A 20,222-nucleotide genomic window follows, 5' to 3' on the forward strand; every position below is an offset into this window, starting at 1 on the left:
TTGAAAAGGTTTTTGCAAAGTGCTTGAAATATATCCACAGTGTACCCTACTGGAAAAAAAACAGAAATGTACAAGGACTATTGTAATTGTTTAAATGTAGATTTTAACAATGGAAACTAGAATACAGGAGGTCAACTTCAGAAAAATAGCTGAAATTAAATTACTTTATGGCTACGCAATAAAAGATGATATATGTTAGTTTCGATGCAGCAAGGAGACACAATGTCTAAAACTAGGGACCTTTCTGTATTGTCTTGGAAGTGTTTTATTGTTTTATGGCTTCCACCATCTGCTAAGATCTGAGGTTTATGTATTTTCACAGGTAGATGCTAAATGCTACCAGCTGACATCAATGGTTGTTTTGGGGCCTGGGAACTAGGGGTCAAATGACAAGCAACATTGTCATTCTACAAGCCATTCCAGCAGTAATATTTGAGATATTAATTTAAGAAGTATCTTAGAGAGACACTGCATTCTGTTTTGGACCTGACAACAGCTAAAGAAGACCCATTCACCACACATCTGCCTTGCTAAATATTTTTCTTAATTTATTTGAGACTGTCTTGCAATGTTGTTTTAAATATTTCCAGTGATTTTGAACTCTGATGTCACTGTAAATATATATTTAGTATTGTCTTGTTATTTTATTATTTATTTTAAATATATTTAAACATTTCATTCTATCTGATCTGTCCAGTTAAATTAAAGTTCTGAGAGTACTTGCATATTTATTTGGTGACACTGTGGGCTACTCCTAATAGCCTTACTCTTGGTCAAACTACCATTTGTATTAATAGTAACATTACACAGTAAGATTGGACACCCTTTGTTAAGGACCTGACTGGTGGCAGTGATAACTACCTTATAGTCTGGGCAAAAAGGGGGCATAGCTAGTAAACCTGTGCCAGCCTTTCCCAGATGTGCATGCGTATAAATCAAACCTCAAAGAGTATTTGTGTCAGCTGCTCGGGCAGGGACACAAAACACTGGCTGGACAGAGAGGGTGCTGAAAGCCTTGGCTTGGCCACTCAGCTGAGATCGCAACTCTATAGTTGTGCCAGTGGGGAGTCTTATTGGGGATGTGGAAAAAGAGGGAGAAACCAGTCCTAACTGACCGTGGTCTCTGTGAGTTCTTAAAGGAAATTGCACTTGATGGAGAGAGCTACATCTGGTAATACTGTGTGTGTACTTTGTCATAATCTTAGTGTATCTCCCCCACTGGTGCCAGTGGTGAGGACTGAGGCACCTTGATTACTGGTGCAGTGGTGGGGCATCACAACATCATCAAAAAGAAGTGGGTGCATTTTAGAGAAGTATTTATGAAGAACCTGATGAATATAACAAAAATACAGAATGGATAGAAGAATTAAAAAAAAAAACAGTAAGTAACACTAATGTAGATGATATGTAAGTGAGATGAAGTAACAGCCAGAGAAAATGAAACAAAATTAGGAAAAGCTCCTAACTATAAAACCCCAGGCCCAGATGTAGTGCCTAACTTCTGGCTGAAGTTTGCACAAAGATTTCACCTTAAGAAATAATTACTTGTATTCATTTTCCAAACAGACACTGACTTGCATAACAACAAGAAAGATGATACTCCTCCTTAAGAGTGAACCTGCAAGACATTCTAAGAACAAGAGACCAATTACTTGCCTTCAGACAATATACACATTGTATACTGGAACTGATGCAGACAGAGTTTATAGTTATTTAGAAAAAAAAATCAATTATGGCAGTAGAACACAAAGGTAATAAAGTCATGTGGAGGAAAGGATAATTTGTTTACTAAACAAAGCCATAACAGAGAGTTTGTAAAAAGAGGAATATATGGCATGGATATATTGTAAAAAAAAACATTTGACAGCATCACACATTCATGGATCATGGAATGCTTACAGAGATATACAAAATACAAGATACATTGATGAATTACACTGAAGTGACTGTGAAACATTGGCAAACCAGTCCCGACAAAGGACAAATTATTAGCAAAGGGATAAAAATTTCGGGGTAATTCTTTGTCACCACTGCTGTTTTGTCTCACCCTCTACCCATGCAATTGTTTACTTTATAGGTTACGCTATGGTTATAGTTTAACTCTTAGGCACTTACCTTGTCTGCAGATATATCATCTGCTTTTTGTACCATGATTTAACATTGCATAGTTCATTAGACAAGAATCTCAAAGCACAACTACAAATGGTTAAAATTTTCTCAGATGATATAAGAATGACATTCAGTCTTGAGAAGTGTCCAAAAGCAACATTTGTAAAAGGAAAACTGCAGCAGCAAGAAAACATCAACCTGGGACAAGAATGTGATTTAAATGAACTTCATCAGAAGGGAGTGTGCAACTACTTTGGAAGAGATAAAAAGCCAACAATAATGCATGAACAAATGAGAATACAGATCAGCAAGGAATACTTTAGAAAACTAAAGTTAATATTGAAAACTGCTTTGATATCCAGGAATAAAGTCCAAGCTTTATCTGTTTTCTCATCCTGTTCTAACTTACAGTTTTGGTGAAATGGACTCTCCACAAAAAAACGCTCAACCATATAAACCAGAAAACAAGAAAAATGTTTCATGCTTATCAGATGATATATAAAAGCAGTGCATGTCAGGGTTCTACATCTGTCATTCTGAAGTGCGTATGGACTTCCTTGAAATTGAGTACATGTATAGATCTGCATTTGTGGGACTGCTCACTGCATACATATTTGCTCATCAGATCCATAGTGAAAGCTCTAAAGCATTAGGGGAAGATGCCTGCGATGCCATATTTGCTTAGTTTAACAGAAACATTTTGGAAATAAGTGGGATTGGAAATCAAACTAGAATTAGGCAAAAATCAGATAGCAACTGAGAGTGGCAAAAAAAATAAAATAAATAAATAATATAAAGAAAATGATCAGATGAGAGGGAAAGAAAATTGGCAAGTCCACAAATATAGTGGGAAGTACAGAAGTTTTCTGCAACAACCTCATTTTGAACAAGACTTGATGCAGGAATGGCTAAGAAGAGGTGAATTGAAATCAAAAGACGAACGGCTAATCATGGCTGCCCATGACAGCGGACTTCATACACATTGGTTTAAAAAGCCTATAGAACAAGTGGGAACAGCAGACAAATGTAAGTTCTGTAAAATGGTAAACAGTTACACATTTCATTGCTGGGTGTTATATACTCATGGCTGAGGGTATGTACACTGAAAGATGCTATAATATGTCAAGACTATTGCACTGACGATTGCACAGACACTACAATATAGAAGTAGCTGAGAAGCATTTGAAACATGAACCAGAAGGCATTATAGTGAATGATGAAGTTCATATTACATGGGATTACCTATTACCAACAATTCAGAAAACAGATGTAAGAAAATCAGATATAGTAGTTAAAGAAAAAGACAAATGTAGCATTGATCAGTGAAATTTCTACATTCATAGATTAAGGTATCTTAAGTACAGGGAGACAGAAAATCATAAAATACCAGGGTTTGCAAGCAGAAACAAGAGCATTGTGGAAAAAGGATATCCAGACAGTTCCAGTAGCACTAGGAGTGACAGGACTAATCAACAGTGGCGTAACTACGTTAGAAGCACCCTGAGGCAAACTTTTCCTAGGCACCCCAACATCCCCCCGCCCCGGGAACCCAGGAGATCGAGATGAAATTCTGATTATTCTAGAAACAAAAATGTACATGTAGTTTTATTATTCCAGAAAAAAAATGTAAGAAAGATCATATACGCATGTACGAGCGTGCATATATGCTCACGCGCACACACACACACACACACACACACACACACACACACACACACACACACACGCTATATATGCACCGAATTTGAAGTAGCAAATATACAGAGTTGAGTTTTTAAAATGCAGGAAACTACAGTACAGCAACTATGCCAAAAATATTGACTTAGACAAATGTAAATAACCCAATGAGAAATAAATTCAAATGACAACGTATGCCAAATAACAAAGTTCAGTTGTTCAAAACAGAACACTAGAGCAAACTGCAGTTCTGTGATAACAACTAGAGTAATGCAATACAAAAATAAAATGTACAGTAGTACAGCATGAAGCAATGAAAAGTATTTTTTAAATCATTCAAAAAAAGAAAACATGTTGGTACACAGAGCAGAGAGATGCCAGCTTCATGACGCTGAGCTTTTGGCCCTCCCTTTACTTCAGGTAACCTGAGTTCAATTACCTGCTCAGATAATGAAAGAGTCAACTGGGGAGGAATGACAGTGAGTAGCTGATGTTGGCTTACCCATGCCACGAAAGGGTTTGAGTGTCTTCTCAACAGCTGCCCTTGGAAAAGTCTCAGAGTTGCATGCCTACAGACTCTGGAGATACAAGCTCACCGAGGTGTATACCTGCACTCTTGCTGCAATTATTGACTGTAGAAGCATGCTGTTTTACTACAGCCAGAAACATTGCATTGTACAGTGCATTCTGGCCAGCAGGAGATGTTATGATTATGTGGAAAATCTAATCCCCAGTTGATGATGGATGCAGTCCATATCTCTTGCCCTTCCTGTCCCACTGTCCTAGGATGTTATGGAATGCATGGGAAATCTGGGGATTTGGGTTTAATAGTTGTGAGAGCATAGGACAGGAATAAAAGAAAAAATGGTGTATAAATACAGCGTCATCGGGAGAGAAAATGCAAGAAAGCAGGCAGTAACAGACAATAATGAAGGGAAAGCAAGTAGGGTAGACCAACATGCACAATGATATCAGCAAGCTACAAGCACAGTAGAAGGAAGCAGGGCAGGTGTGGCAAGCCAGTGCTTTGCATGGGACCATCTATGACACAATAACTCTGCTGGTGAAGCACTATTCTCTTGCACCATAGCCAAATTATGGAACTCCCTCCCACCCACAATTACCTCCACACCATCATGCACCCACTTCAAAACTTTACTAAAAGCTCACCTAAAAACATACTGGCTATGCCCTTGCAACTCCCACTCTAATGTCACCCACCCCATCAAACCACTACCTTTGTAATGTATAATAAAGAAAAAGAAGAAAGCAGCAATACTATATTGTAGTAAAGGCATACGGCCTACATGGAGTTGCACTGCAGAGATGTGACAGCATGTTAAAGTGCACATGTAAATTGACAGTTGAATCTAATCGTTTAGACTGCATACCCTTAGCTAAGGTACTTATGGTTTTATAACATGCAATACAAATACAACCCACCAAACTCATTTAACTGTTTCAAATTTACCAAAGAAGCATTAGTGTGGAATTAACAACCTGATAAGCCAAAAGGATGGCGAGCAAGCTGAACAAGTAAAAAACACCAAATAAGCAAAGCAGTACTAAAGCATGCCAAAAGGACAGAAGCTCAAGTTAAAAACAGAAAAATCCTTTATTAAAGACTCGTCAACCTTGAGAGTCTCCAGACCAGACCTTATAAATCCAGACCGCTGTTATGCCAGTTTTCCAGTCTGCTGGAACCACATCAGAAGTTACGTATAACAGTGTAGAAAACAATTCTTCCACCTGCTCAAGTAACTTAAGTAAGATCGCTTATTTACACCGCAGGGTGGTTAGCCCTGCAGCAATACCTCTTCCACACAACAGACTTGCACGCACTCTCTCACACTTACGGTCAATTTAGAGTGCCCAATCCGCCTCCGTATGCGATACATACCTGTCCCACATAACAGAGAAAGGCAGTAATCATTGTTCTTCTAACCCCTAAAATTCTTTCTTCGAGAGCCTTCTTTAAGCGATCTCATACCATTTGTTCAGCTTAACAAGGCACATAAAATAGTGAACAATAAGTTGTACTTAAACGCAAATATATTCGGTACCTGTACAACGTTGAGCACGAGTAACCACAGAACTGTCCAGCTCTGATAAGTCCAGTTCAACGAAAATATGCACATTCCTAACATCTCCCAGCACAGTGTTAAAACCAGAATACTACAGATCAACACACAGCCCTTCACCTACCTAGCCCAGCGACTGACCCAACAGCAAGCCACAGACTGATCCGCGAGACCAAGCGACCGACCGAACAGCAAGCAAGCTACAGACTGATCCGCGCACCTGAATAAACAGACCAATCCACGAAGCGACTGAACAACAGCAAGCAAGCCCACAATCCAAACACCTACCTGAAGCCGAAGCCCGCGCACTGAAAAAGTCCATCCTGCAACATTTAAAATGCCAATTATCACATTTCTGAAAGCACATTCCTGGCCACTCTCATTTACAAAAAAAATGACACAGTCTTTCTAGAACTGTATCTGAAAAGAAACAAAAATAAATAAATAGACAATAACAAAACTTCTCCTTTCCTAGACTCCATTGCATACGGCTTGCATTATTCTCAAGGATGCACGTATTTTCTTAGTATTTAGTATGCAATGCTGTCAGTTCTGAGTTTACCAGCACAGCCCAAAGTGCCCCCTGCCACTTGGCGCCCTGAGGCAATTGCCTCACTTCGCCTCTCGTAGTTACGCCACTGCTAATCAAATAGAGTTTATAGTTATACTTAAGCATGCTACCAAGGAGGCAGTTCTGTGCACTTAGAAAAGGACCCTTGGTTAATATCAAAGACTGAAACAATGTTAATTTCATGAACTTTAATCGTACCCTATCTTAGTAATGGGGTCCATTCCAGCCATTGTATTAGAAACCCAAAACACATATCTTACACATATACAAAAACAAAAAGATTCACTGAGCTCACCACCAAAGGCAGTACACGTGGGAACCAAATAAATGTAGAAAGCAGACCTGCTGCTGCCACCCAAGCTGAAGTAAAATGGTTGAAATTGTTAAAATCAGTTCCTTTATTGACAAAATAAAATGTAATCCTGCTACTGCTGTCTGGATAAGCACTTCCGGTTGTTGAACCTTTATCAAATCCTAAAGAAAAAAGCAGCTTCCTTTCATTTAAAAAGAGCTTCCTGCAGCTCATTCATTCAATCATCCAATAAAGTTTTGGTGTATGGGCACACCTCTCTTTAGGATTTGATAAAGGTTCAACAACCGGAAGTGCTTATCCAGACAGCAGCAGCAGGATTACGTTTTATTTTGTCAATAAAGGAACTGATTTTAACAATTTCAACCATTTTACTTCAGCTTGGGTGGAAGCAGCAGGTTTGCTTTCTATCTTACACATATGGGATTACAATATAGAAGCCCCAGTATGTAACTTTGTTTCATCATGTTGTAACACTGTGTGCATAAATAAGACATAAATAAGAAACAAACTTCTTAATGGTCTGTTCTGAAAATGTATCATTCCTTAGCTTCATTGGTGCAAACACATATACGTTTCATAGACACACTTTTTTCTTTCACCTGTAAGAATAAACTTATTTAATAAGTCAAACATCTCAGATGTTAATTGACAAAGGCTCCTTTTCTCCAAATGTATTAAAGAATGAATTGTAGCCAGTGTAAAATGGATTGGTGCTACTACTCTGTCCCACGTCTTACCTGTTAATGCCACAGTCATTTTCTGAACTAATCCATACCCTTAGGTTTATGGATATCAGTTGGGTATGACTACCCTGTGTTTCCAAAAGTCAAACATCCCTCTTATGCTGTGCCGATGATGTCATAAGAAGGCAGAAACATACATGTCCACAGCTAGAGGGGTTTGGCTTTACTGGCCTGAAATTGTCCATAAAAGACTTAAAAGTAAAAGTAAAAGAGAAAAAAGTCATAGACATTTAGAAATGCCATTTAGCCGAAACACCTGACATCCCTAAAGGGTAATTTACATATATCCCATGTTGATCCTGCTACTAGGGACTTTCGCCACCCTCCTGTCATTAGTGATCCTCTGCTGTCCTCTCCTGGCTGTTGGTGATATCACCTCCAGTGTCCCTGGTGTGTCACGATTTCCATCAAGGTTGTAGCAAGTCATTTTTCTTCAAGTTTCACCACCCAAGTCTGCATTGTATCCTCCAGAGTATCTGAAGATTGCATGCAATTATTATCCTCTACCATCTCTGCTATCTTTACCAAATTGTCTGCTGTTTGCTTCCCTCCCTCCAGATTCTCATGGAAAGAAGCTCTACAACCCCTCTAGCAAAAAGATTATGGTTTGAATGCCATCTCTGGTCCTCTCTAAAAACAGATCATTGGCCTAGTAGGCTTAACCTAGTCAGTGGAACATGAATAAAAATAAAATAAATAAATCAGGAGGATACTACGAATTCAGCAGCTAACAGAATTCTTGGTATATTCTCAGGGGATAAACACAAAACGCAGAAGTAATGCTCTCAATGCACGGATGCCTGGCCAGGCCACACTTTGATACTCTTTGCAGTTCTGGATGCAATATAGGAGAGGAGAAGTCAGGTTATCAGAAGGAGTCAGTGGGGAAGACTACCAGAACCCGTATGTGGTGGAAGGGATGGGAAATGAGCAGAAGCAAGAGGAGCTAAGGCTGTTCTCAGCTGAGCCATAACAGAAGAGACTGGAAGACATGATATGGCTACAAAAGATAACGAGGGAGCTCAATTAGGGTCATCCTAGATATAAAGGACAGATTGGGGAAGTGGCCTGGTAACAGGGTGTGGGGACATTCTACTCCTTAGAGCTTTAAAAAAAATTCTTCATGAGAAGGCTCACAATACTTCATGAAGAAAGGCTGTTTCTCCTTTTGCTTCAACACGATTGTAGAAGATTATACATAACATGCATAACATGTAGTTTTTTTTTTGAAAGATGACAATGAGTAATGAGTTGCTTGTTCACTGTATGCAAGATATTTGCCAAGAAATGAGAAAAATGTAAGAAATGAGTATCAAAAATGGCTGAAACTTCAGCAGTGTTAATGAAGCACATAAGCTGACAAAGTGATGGATACAAACGAAGCTGAAAAAAGATCAGCTGCAACTCCTTATGGTACAAGTTTTCTGTTAGAGATTAAAAAAGGTATAGTTAAACTGCGTGTTTTTCTGCAGAAATTGGATTAGGAGGAAGGGTAGGATGTTGGAATGGTTTCTGTGCAGACAAGTTCTATCTTATCTTTGCAGGGACAGAATAAAGTAATGAAGAAACATTTTTGGAGTTTAGTGCAAAGCTGTCAACAATTGGATATAATCTGGTTGAATTAGAAGATAAGGTTTGAAAAAAAAATATTTGAGTGATAGGGTCCCAGAGAGAGAGAAGAATAACTGAACTGTCTCAGACATATGAAGGATAAACATTTGACTTGCACTTTTTTCAAAGCAAACCATTCTAAGTGATCTATTTCTTTATGCTATGAGACAGTCTTGTGTAAATAACTAAAATTTAAATTGGGGCATCCTGCTATTCTCAATGTTTGCCCTGATGGATTAAGACATTTTGTACAAAGTGATTAATTAGTAGTCATATTTTTAAAGCTGAGAATGCTGTCAGAAGGAAGGAGTCAGGCTCTTCATAAGAGATTAAAAACCCATCAATGCAACATTTTCAGTCCTAAATGGAAATGGTTAACAAACCGAACACTTGCAGTACTGGTAGGATTTGTGAGAACATTATTTGTATTTGAACATTGTCAGTCAATGACAGGTATCATTGATGATTGCCACCTTATGACAAAATTTGTTTCTGTGGCTATTTATATATGCTAATTTATAATTTGTTGAATACAGCATGAATAGCAACTTGAACATTTACAGTATTAGGAAGATACAGGCATTGTACTACTAGCCTTCAGGGGCCATAAAGAATTATTTTATAGGGTTATTACAGACTGCTATTTGAGCAACTAATCTTATAGGACCCAAAGCTGTGATTAGACTATTTACTACTGAGACAGCAAGGAAGGTACTTGATTTGACAATACTGGAAAATGATTTTATAACCACTGAAAATGGAGACAAATAAATGCTGTGTACTGATTGAATGGGAAGGAAGCCACTGCCCACTATAATGGCTGATGATTTTGATTTCATGCTGATATCAGTGCTGACTGCTGAAGTGAGATTATGAATTTACTCCATTTTGTTTTCTTACATAAAAGACATGAGATTTTATGGCACATGCCATACAGTCAGTTAGTTTGAGTGGCTGCAGTGTATATTGTTTCCCATATTTGAAAGGTGGATTTTCAAAGGTATTAGTAAAGAGATAAAGCAACTGTTTGGGTTCCCTAAATATAGATATTTATTTGATGTTGGCACGGTGGCTGGTTTGATGGCTGACAATCTGTGAGGTTATTTTGGAACAGAGTTTTACAGAGAGTGACCCAAATGCATAACCAAAAAGTAACTAATATTAAAGCAAGTCAGCACTGTAAGCCTAACAACTGAAAAGATGAAGACGAAAGTCCTTTCTAATCTGTGGCTCCCATTTAAGTCTGAAAGGAGTTTGAATAAAGTAATCCTCCTTTTGTTTATAGATTTAGCTTTCTATGCTTCTGGTCCTTGCCAAATGTAACAAGCAATGTAGGTCTTTTATATGTAGTTATATTAGCTGCATATTTTAAAGTTAACATAAGGTCTGTACAGAGTCATTTCCAAGTCATAACAGTTATGCTGCTTAATAGGTCATGTATATAGAGACCCAAATAAGAGTTTAGTATTTACCTCTAATTGTAGGATACTATAGGAGGTGAGCACATCTTTGGCTTACTGATAATTTGTAAGAGGGTAATCCTAAGCAAGCATACGGGAGGAGATGGTAGATGATTAGGCAGGTTAATTAAAATACATCTATAGGACTATAGTATGGGGGTTAGACTACATATTTCTTTATATGTACATGCAGGGGTATGAAACTTTTCCAGATAGAAAGGGGAAGTCTATGTTTTAGTGACAATGTTGAAATATATTGCAGAGGTATGTGTAAAAGGAGGTGGCCTCTTGCTTATGGTCATAGCATTACTATGCAGTGTCCAAAGTTAGTAGATTGTGAGCATTGAGGGTACTCAAAATGGTTAAATTCTTGGAATATTGGGGCAGTTTTACTATGCTGTCTGCGAATTAACTTGGATGCCTATTGTACTTGTCATTTTTAGGGAAAATATATGTCTAAAACAACAAGAACATCATTAAACTTTTGCAAACTCATTTAATTATGTTATTGTAAATTACTAAACAATAGACTTGAAGAAAAGGTGGCAGCAGGGAAGATGGGATTGATACCTGGAATTTGTACAGGCCAACATGTGTCTGTAAGCTGGGTATTCCTAGTTTAATGAAGGGTGGTGACACTTGCAACTGACATATTTGATTATATTTTCTAAAGGCAAGTAGATATGGTTGACAGTATTTTGCTTTACTGCAAACTGTATTTCTTTGTGTAATGCAGTCTGTATTGCTGTTTCCTTATCTACTTGTAGTAAAAGATTTAATGTTACAGCATATACTCTTTCTTACTATTTGTTAAAGCGTAGTTTTAAACTGATTCATATATGACAAAAGCAAATGCTTGGCTGAAGTTCTGAATGAAAAATTATTATTTTACAAAATTGTCACAATTCTTTAAACTTGCTATACCATTGTGGAAAGTCTATGCTGCTTCCATTATTAAGTTCTCAGGTTACAGATTCCTGGGGTACCAACTCACCAAGGGCAACTGCATGACAAGGCAAGCCCACAAAAATAATTAAATGTAAGCTTCTTCCCATGGGACAACCCCCCGCACCATTCACACTGTGGGGGCAGCTCATCCATCTGACTAAACTGATATATGCCAACTTCATAGTTGCACAAATGTTATGATGGGAAAAATCTCTAAAAAGAAAGGAATTAATACCAGTGTCGAAGTAAAAATATACCAGCAGGGATTTTGCATTGAAAAGCAGTGATCAGTAAGTTTAACTTCATCAAATTGTGCTCAGCAATTGGTTCTTTAATGAGTAAATCAATCACCAATAGAGCTCTTAGTATGAACTGCGGTGATTTTACATATATAGCACCGTTGTTTTCATCATAAGCTTATTACCTCGTCAGGGGTGGCTTGTGCTATAGGACGGCAGGACTGGAGTGCCCCCAGCTGTGGAAATGGAAAAAAACAAAAAACAAAAAAAAAAACACATGGAAAAAGTCTCGGAACGTTTCTGGACTTCTGCATAGAATGGAAGAGATCTGGACTGCAACATCCACAGGCTGGAGTCTGCTCTCACTGGTTTACCAGAACTAAAATACCCCAGATGATATATACTGGTGGCTAGAGAGAACTCAGATGGTGGTGGCTCAGGCTTGAACCCTGTAACTTAGGTGCAGATAACAAAAGCTTGAATTCCCTACCCACTACCATCTGTGAAAACTTTGCAGATTTTTGCTTCATATTTTTGTTCTGTTCCTCATAAAATCTGTGGATTTTTAGTTCAGTACATAGTTGATGGTGCAGTGGTAGCATTGTTGCCTCACAGCTAGAGGTTCTCAGGTTTGATTCTTGGCTGGGGTGCCTTCTGTGTGGAGTCTGCATGTCCTCCCTGTGTTTGTGTGGGTTTCCTCTGGGTGCCCTGGTGTCCTCCCATGTTACAAAGGCATGTGTCTGGAGTGTTTCTCCCTGGGCCTCTGCTGAAAATTGGCTTTTGTTCCAAGTCAGACTTTCCTGGTTAACAAATTTGAATTTCAGACTTCATATTTTTCAGAAAGCACATGGTAACACAAAACCTTTTATTCTAGCAATTTTCTAAGTTTATAAGATGAAAATTTGAAATTTGTCTCTATTTTTGGGACTGTATTCCCCCATTATTGCCTGTCCAGCTTTTTTGTGCTAAGGTTGAGAGCTATGGTGAGAACTGAATTCACTGAATAAGTTTGGGGGCTGTATTCCCCCATTATTGGCTTTGTCCAGGTGTTTTGTGCAAAGAGTTTGACAGCTATGGTGAGAACTGAATTCATTAAATGGTAGCCATTTACATTTCAGTCTTCCTCTCTTTCACAGAGCAGCTGGTTTGACAAAGTGGTATGTTGCTCTGAGTGTTTTGCACAGGGTCCTGGGTGCAAGACTTGGCAGTGAAATATATGGTAGTAACACAACATTTTATTCTAGCAACTTTCCAAGATTATACAAGCAATGTTTAAAATATGTCCCTGTTTTTTGGGCTTTTGCCCCCCCAATAAATTTTGGCTTTTTCCAGATTTCTTGTGCTGCAAAGTTGAGAGATACAGCTGAGTATCTAGTAGATTTTACAAGGAGCTGAGAGCTGCAGGGGAAGAGAAGTTTAGTGCTGCTTATGCTGAGTCTTTTTGCAATGTTAAAAGCATGACAGGTAGTGTACTTGCTTTTGATGCAGAAGGCTGTGAGTTCTACTCCCACAATATGTAGATGCATTGCTGATACTGTGTTGTAAAGGGGGTGGATGCTGCAGTCCTTTTTGGTGAAGATACCTAGTAACTATGAAGCTATCAGTTTGCCATCCATTCCCTATTGCAATATTACTAGCTTATCATTTTTTAATGTAACATAGGCAATTTATTCCTCAAGGATGGTCGCAATGGTGCAGCAGTTAGCATTATCACCTCACAGCAAGAGGCTCTCCGGTTCAATCTTCGGCTAGGGTGTCTTCTGTGTGGAGTCTGCATGTCCTCCCTGTCATCATGTGGGTTTCCTACGGGTGCTCCATTTTCCTCCCACATCCCCAAAGACATGCTGCAAGTTGATTGGACATGCTAAAATTGGCCCTGGGTGTGAGTGCGTGCATGTGTGTGCCTTCCGTGGAAGGTTGGGCACTGGTCTGGCAGCTTGACACCGTAAAACTTCACTGCCAATCATGAGCAGAGAAGGTGATCTGCTGTGGTGACCTCTAACCGGGAAAAAGCCAAAAGAGAGAGAGAGAAAGAGGGAGAGAGAGAGTGGCAATTTATTCCTCAAGGGCAACAGGTACTTTATTTGTAGATGAAACAATGAAATATAAAGTTGTTTGCTAGCAGCAGCTTCTTCATTAGTTTCAGATTTCTTTAATGTGGAATTTATTTAGATGACATTTACTTCTTCAGAGATTGTGCATATTTACTGATACTGGTGGATTGTTGAAATTTGACTAGACTTTTATGATGGAAATGTTCTAAACTGGGCAATTTTGTCATTATTGTTGCATACATTTTGTTTTATTGTTTACTGGAAAAATGTTCAAAACAATAAATTTAAAACACCCTCTAACAAATGTACTGTATTATACAAGGAATATTATTTAATACAATCAGGAAGGTGTATCAAAGGACACATGTATGTTTCCTGTGCAAGGGGCCTATGATTTGAAAACAGCCCAAAGTTAATCTTTATCTGCCACTGGCAAAATGTATTTTCTTTGAATGTGGGTTTCAATGCTGTTTGAATTAATGTGAGTTTCAAGGGCAGAGAAGTTTTAATGCTAAATTTTGTTTAGCACATCTATTAGTGTTTTTGCTGTAAAATGCAAAATAAAACTTTCAAATTAAATCCAAATCATCACAGAAGTATAGCAGTATGCACATTACAATGTTTATGGTAAATGGGGCAAAATAGCCAAGTAATGGGACATTGGAATGGCTGAAGGGGGCAGGCTCCATTCAACTATGATTTTGTGAGGGGGGGAAGGGTGGCAAACCCAAAGACAGACCCGGCTAAACTATGCATCTCAACTGTCCAGATTTTTTGCAGAATGAATAGATTTCTGTTTCGTATTTTTGGTTTGTTCCTCATAAAATTTGTGGTTTTCTGTCAAATCAATTAGGATTTAAGTCACTAAATAATGGCAGACATTGAGTTTCAGACTTCATAGCCTTCAGAAAAATGATTCATTTTATCAACTAAGTTTATACAAGATAAATTTTAGTACTGTTTGTATGTTCCCCCAATATATTTGGCCTTGTCCAGATTTTCTGCATTAAGAGGTTGAGAGGTACATGCAAATAAATCCCTTCATAGAGTTAGGAATATCCAAACCACTCAACTGTCCCCAATTTTGGCTCAAAATGTTGCTCTCTCCCTAATAATCTCTCTGCAAAATAGCAATTTTGGAAGAAAATGTGGAGGGTTTACAATTATAAATAACCGTAGAGAGCAGAGTTATAGATTACTTTTATTTCAGAAATACATGTCGATTCTCTTATTTTGTCAGCTGTTAACAGTACTAATATTAAAAAAAGTGTCCCTTTGACAGGTTCCCAGCTGTATTGTGTTGCAATTTTATATTTTTATATCACATTTTTGGTCCGTTTTTCATAAAATTGTGGTTTTCTGTCAAATTAATGGAAAATCATTAAAGACTAAAGTTAGAAAATAATGACAGACATTTGAGTTTCAGATTTCATACCCTTCAGAAAATTCATACTAATGCAAGACCTACTACTATTCTATCATCTTTCTAAGTTTATAAGAGCAATATTCAAAAATTGTCCTTATTTTTGGGCCTTTGTCCACTTCTATATATGGCTTTGTCTAGATTTCTTGCTCTGAGGTTGAGAGGTATGACAAATGTTTCAGAGCCATCACCGTCAGCCAAAGACATTTCAAATTGTGACATACTTGTTGCACCCCACTCCCCCATGTAGTGACTCTGGATGTGTCCAAGCAAGGCAAAGAGCAGTTATGCAGTGTAAGTGTGCAGAGTATTCCCCCATCCAATGTAGATACAAGTATGACAGTGGCTTTTCATCTGTCCTTGATTTTTCAAAATGTTCTGGTTTTCTGTCATATTTTTATACTGTTGATTTATGCTTCTTATTATTCAGAAAATGCATGCTGTTGCAGTACCCTGTTGCTCTGTGTTTAAGTGGCAATGCTTTAATGACCATCATGTAAGCTTGTCTGAGTTTTTAAGATGCAAGAAAGCTTTAATAAGCATACTGTTAAAGAATTACCAACATTGAAAAAGCCTTTTTGTTGTTGCCATGCAGAGAATATTTACATAACTAGATAACGTATAAACCTTAGGTATTGAAATGCATATGACAGTATTTGTAATAAAGGATAGGATTACAGTATTTTCAGAAGCTCATTACATTTGTTGGAGACTTGCAGTCACCTTTGCAGGCTTTACCCGTAAACTAAACAGAATGCCAATCTATCACGTGTGGTCCATAACCTGTGCAGTAATCCTTTAAGCAATTTATCTTGAGGTTGTTTCTTGTTTGCTGTTCATTTTTTTACTTTGATCATGTTTTCCCCATGAAATAAGTAGATAGTTGTTGTCAGGCAGCAGGTCTTTTTTGGATAAGAAACATTTTTACTAGTGGGGGTATCACAGAGATTGCTACTTTCAGCATGTTACTTGGTACTTTTATAAAGCTGAATATAAATTATAATTAGAACTGCAGTGCAAGGAGAAGTGGTTTGAGTTAAGTGCTGCTTGTTTTTTTTTTATACTTGATTTTGACTGGCATTCCAGTAATGTATTTAAAAAGTAATTTATTTTTCATGCCTCACAACCTTTTTGTTTTCCATCTAGATATTAAGTAAGCTGTCATGTAGCCAATGCATTGACACATTTTTTTCTTCTACACTTCATTTTGTCTTGACTGGACTCTCGTAATGATGGTTTAGCACCCAGGGCAGCATATTTAATTAAAGTTCCAGTTGTTGTGGTTTTGAGCATAGCTCTGCCCCTTTCTAGTTGGCCACACCCCCTTCCCATTGGCTCCCACCCATTCAGCTGTCTCCTGCAGCCCCCCTTTGATTTGAAATCACCAGCCGCCACTGTACATCATTGAATTTAATAAGCAAATGGTAAAGCAGTATTACAATTATATTGAGAGTGCACCAGTGAAAAATTTGGTTGCTGTTCTTTTTTAACACCTTTACTAAATTATTGCTTAAGACAAAGGCACATATATATTAATATAAAAGAAATATAAAAGAAAACAAACCATATTAACAAGTTTTCAGTTACACACATTGTACATCACTTGTGTTCTTTTTATATAACTATCATCAGTTCAACATTACATAAATTACTCAGTTCCTGCCTTCCCTTAAACCTCACGCCTCCTCCTGAACTTCATTATGCATGTACTGTTTCCACAATTTCCATTTATTTCTATGTGATATACTCCTTCCCTTTTCTAAAGATTCTACTTCCAGGTCGTTTATCTCTGTTACAATATTTAATGGTTTAGACTTTGATACCCATTTTCTAGTAAATGCTTTTTTGTCAGCCACCAGAATTAAACTTAACAAGACCTTATTATATCTAAGCAATGCAGGTCCTGTGTCCCAGCTCAGCATAGATACACCCATTTGCTTACCTAACATTTCTTACAAAGGACTCTAAAGGGAATTTTAATGTCTGCCAACTCATTACATTTCCAGAATGTATGTTCTCATTTACCTCTATATTCCCCCATCATACTTCCAACATTTGCCATCTACCTCAAGAAAATTGTTTGTAGTCTGCTTGTGATATAAAAATATCTATGCAAAACTTTCCAAGCAAACATCCTAAACCTTCTAGACTTTGTTGCATACTTGAGAGCCATACATATATACTCTTATTGTTCCCTTGTAAATTGCTTATGCAGTCTCTCTTCTCAATCTTTCTAATGCTCTTGATTGTTTCTTGTAGTTATCATGCAATATTATAAATGTCCTACTACTTATCCCTTTTTAATAACTGCTTGTGTTCTAGATTCAACTAAAATCTCTAGCAGAACACGTCTTTCATTTTGAATTTCCCTGTCCCTTTCTCTTTCCCTATACTGTGATATCAATCCCTGGTAGAGCAAGTAGTCTCTGGCCTGCAGTCCAAATGTCTTCTTGGCCTCATTCCACTCTATTACCTTTCTCTCATTAGTTATTTGCTCCCAATGCCTTGCTTCCTTTGCCAGTTTTCTTTAACAAATTCCAGACACTCTTGCCTATTCTCTAAACCCTAATTGCAGTCATCCATATCAGCAAAATTTCCTTTCTCGATTCTCATGTTGGCTTACTTATTAGAAAATGTTCTGCTATTTTATGAATATAATATTCTGTATTACTGTTATTGTTCTCCTTTTGCATCCAAAATCCACCTCTCTCATTTCTTGAATACCCATTGCTTCATCATCATCCCTTCCCACTATGAATTATAGTTTTCTGCTTGTGTCATGTATATGAGTCTTAATTCTTTTGCTCTAAAATATCCCTTCAAATCAGGTGATCCTAAACCACCTTGTTCTATTTTATTGCCCTCTTGCCCTCCCAAATAAATTCCTACAACTCTATTAATTATTGCTCACAACTGTTCCTCTGGTTGATAAAAATATACCTGACCTGTATCTAAAACTAAAAGGACTAAAAATATTTCCACTGCTTGTATCTTACTATCCATATCCATGAACAAGAGCTTCCAGTTTCTCAGTTTTTGAATTATCGTTTAATTAGTCTCTTCTCACTATCCGTAGTTGCCATGACAGAATCCCTTTTAATCCACACTCCTACGTACTTCATCTTATTGTGTCCCCAAAAATATGGTTATAACTAAACCAATTCATGTGTGGGTACATAATTTATGGCTGTGACCTTTGTTTTATCTTCATTGATGTTATATCCTAAAAAGACTTGAAACTGTCTTAAAATGTTACACAACACTGATATGTCCTTTCCTGGATTTATCAGGTACAGAATAATATCACCTGCCAATTAAGCCAACATTTCTTGATTACCATACCAATTATATCCTTGAATGTCTAACCCCCTTATTTTCTTTGCCAATGGCTCTAAATATAAAGCAAATAACAAAGGGGAAAGAGGACAGCCCTGCCTGGTTCCTTTGTTCAGACATAACTTATCAGAGAGGAACCCTCACACTTTAATTCTTACCTCTGATTCCTCATATATCTTCCTAATTAACCTTATATTGTAACAGGGAATGCAAATGTGTCAGTTGCTCTACTAACAAAATCCCAGCTTACTCTGTAGAATGCTTTCTCTGTATCAAGACCCACCAACAGTGGCATTTTCTTACATTCTGTTTCCCTCTATATTATCATTGTTCTATTAAAGTTGTCAAATGTTTGCCTACCCTCCACAAAACCACATTGATGCCATATCTATCAAGTTTGGTAACACCTTTGTCATTCTTTTAGCTCATGACACTTTGTAATCATGGTTTAAAATTTTAAATAGGTTTATATGAAGCCGGCTCTGATGGGTCTTTACCATATTTATATATTACAACCTCCACAGCTTTCTTCCAAGATGGTGGTGCAGCCCTTCCTTTTAAAATACTGCTAAACAAAGCCTTTCAGATCTTTATCACTTTCTTCCCTCCTAACATTCAAACTTCCATAGGAATACTATCTGTTCCTGGTGACTTTCCTGCAGACTGATTATACATTACTGTTTTTATCTCATCTCCTCTTATCATAACTCTTAATTGTTGAGCCTCACCTACCTTTAACCTTGGCATACTTAAGTCTTACATAAATATTTCCATTTGTGCTCTTGATTTCCATATTTCTCTGCTTTATACAAATGTTCATAAAAGTTTTGAAACATCTCTAATAGCAGTATAGGAGCCGAGGTTAGTTTTCTTATTAAAGTCTCCCTTCGTTTGTTGATAACCCTTTCTACTTTGTTTCCTAAGTCATTGTGCTAAAGGTTTTGTGCTCTGAAGTTATTATCAAAAACAGTTGTTTAACAGGAATCTTTCTAAACTCATGCATATTATCCAGAGGCTCTCTTATTTTTTCTTTAGCACTCTGCAATTGCACCTGTTCTTGTTTTGTGAGATTCCCCTTTTTCTGCAGTACTTTAATATTTGACAGTCCCACTAAATATTTATCATTATTTCTTAGCCATGTTTCTTTTTCTGTTTTTCTAACCTTTTTTTAAAACTACATTTTCATTTTATCCCACTTACTAGCTAAAGAAATTTATGTCTTCCCTAACAATTCTCACAATAATTTCCATTATTCATTCCTTCAATATTAAAAATTACCAATAAATATTTACATACAGGATCGGTCAAGGCCCGGGTTAACAACAACTGCCACCAGTACTGTTAGCCAACAGGGTGTTGGCAGAAATTGGGCTACTGTTGGCCGAAGGAGAAGAAGAGACGGAAGGCATGGCTGAAGGCAGGAAGAGAGGAGAAAGGCTAGGACTGTGGTAGTGAGGGTCGGAACTTTGAATGTTTGCAGTATGACTGGTATAGGGAGAGAGCTAGTCGATATGATGGACAGAAGGAAGGTTGGTATATTGTGTGTGCAAGAGATCAGATGGAAAGGGAGTAAGGCTAGGCGTATCGGAGGTGGGTTCAAATTGTTTTATCATGGTGTGGATGGGAGGAGAAATGGTGTAGGAGTTATCCTAAAGGA

The sequence above is a fragment of the Protopterus annectens genome, chromosome 5.part0, assembly GCF_019279795.1.
Source record: "Protopterus annectens isolate FY-2018-M chromosome 5.part0, PAN1.0, whole genome shotgun sequence".
NCBI lineage: Eukaryota > Metazoa > Chordata > Ceratodontiformes > Protopteridae > Protopterus > Protopterus annectens.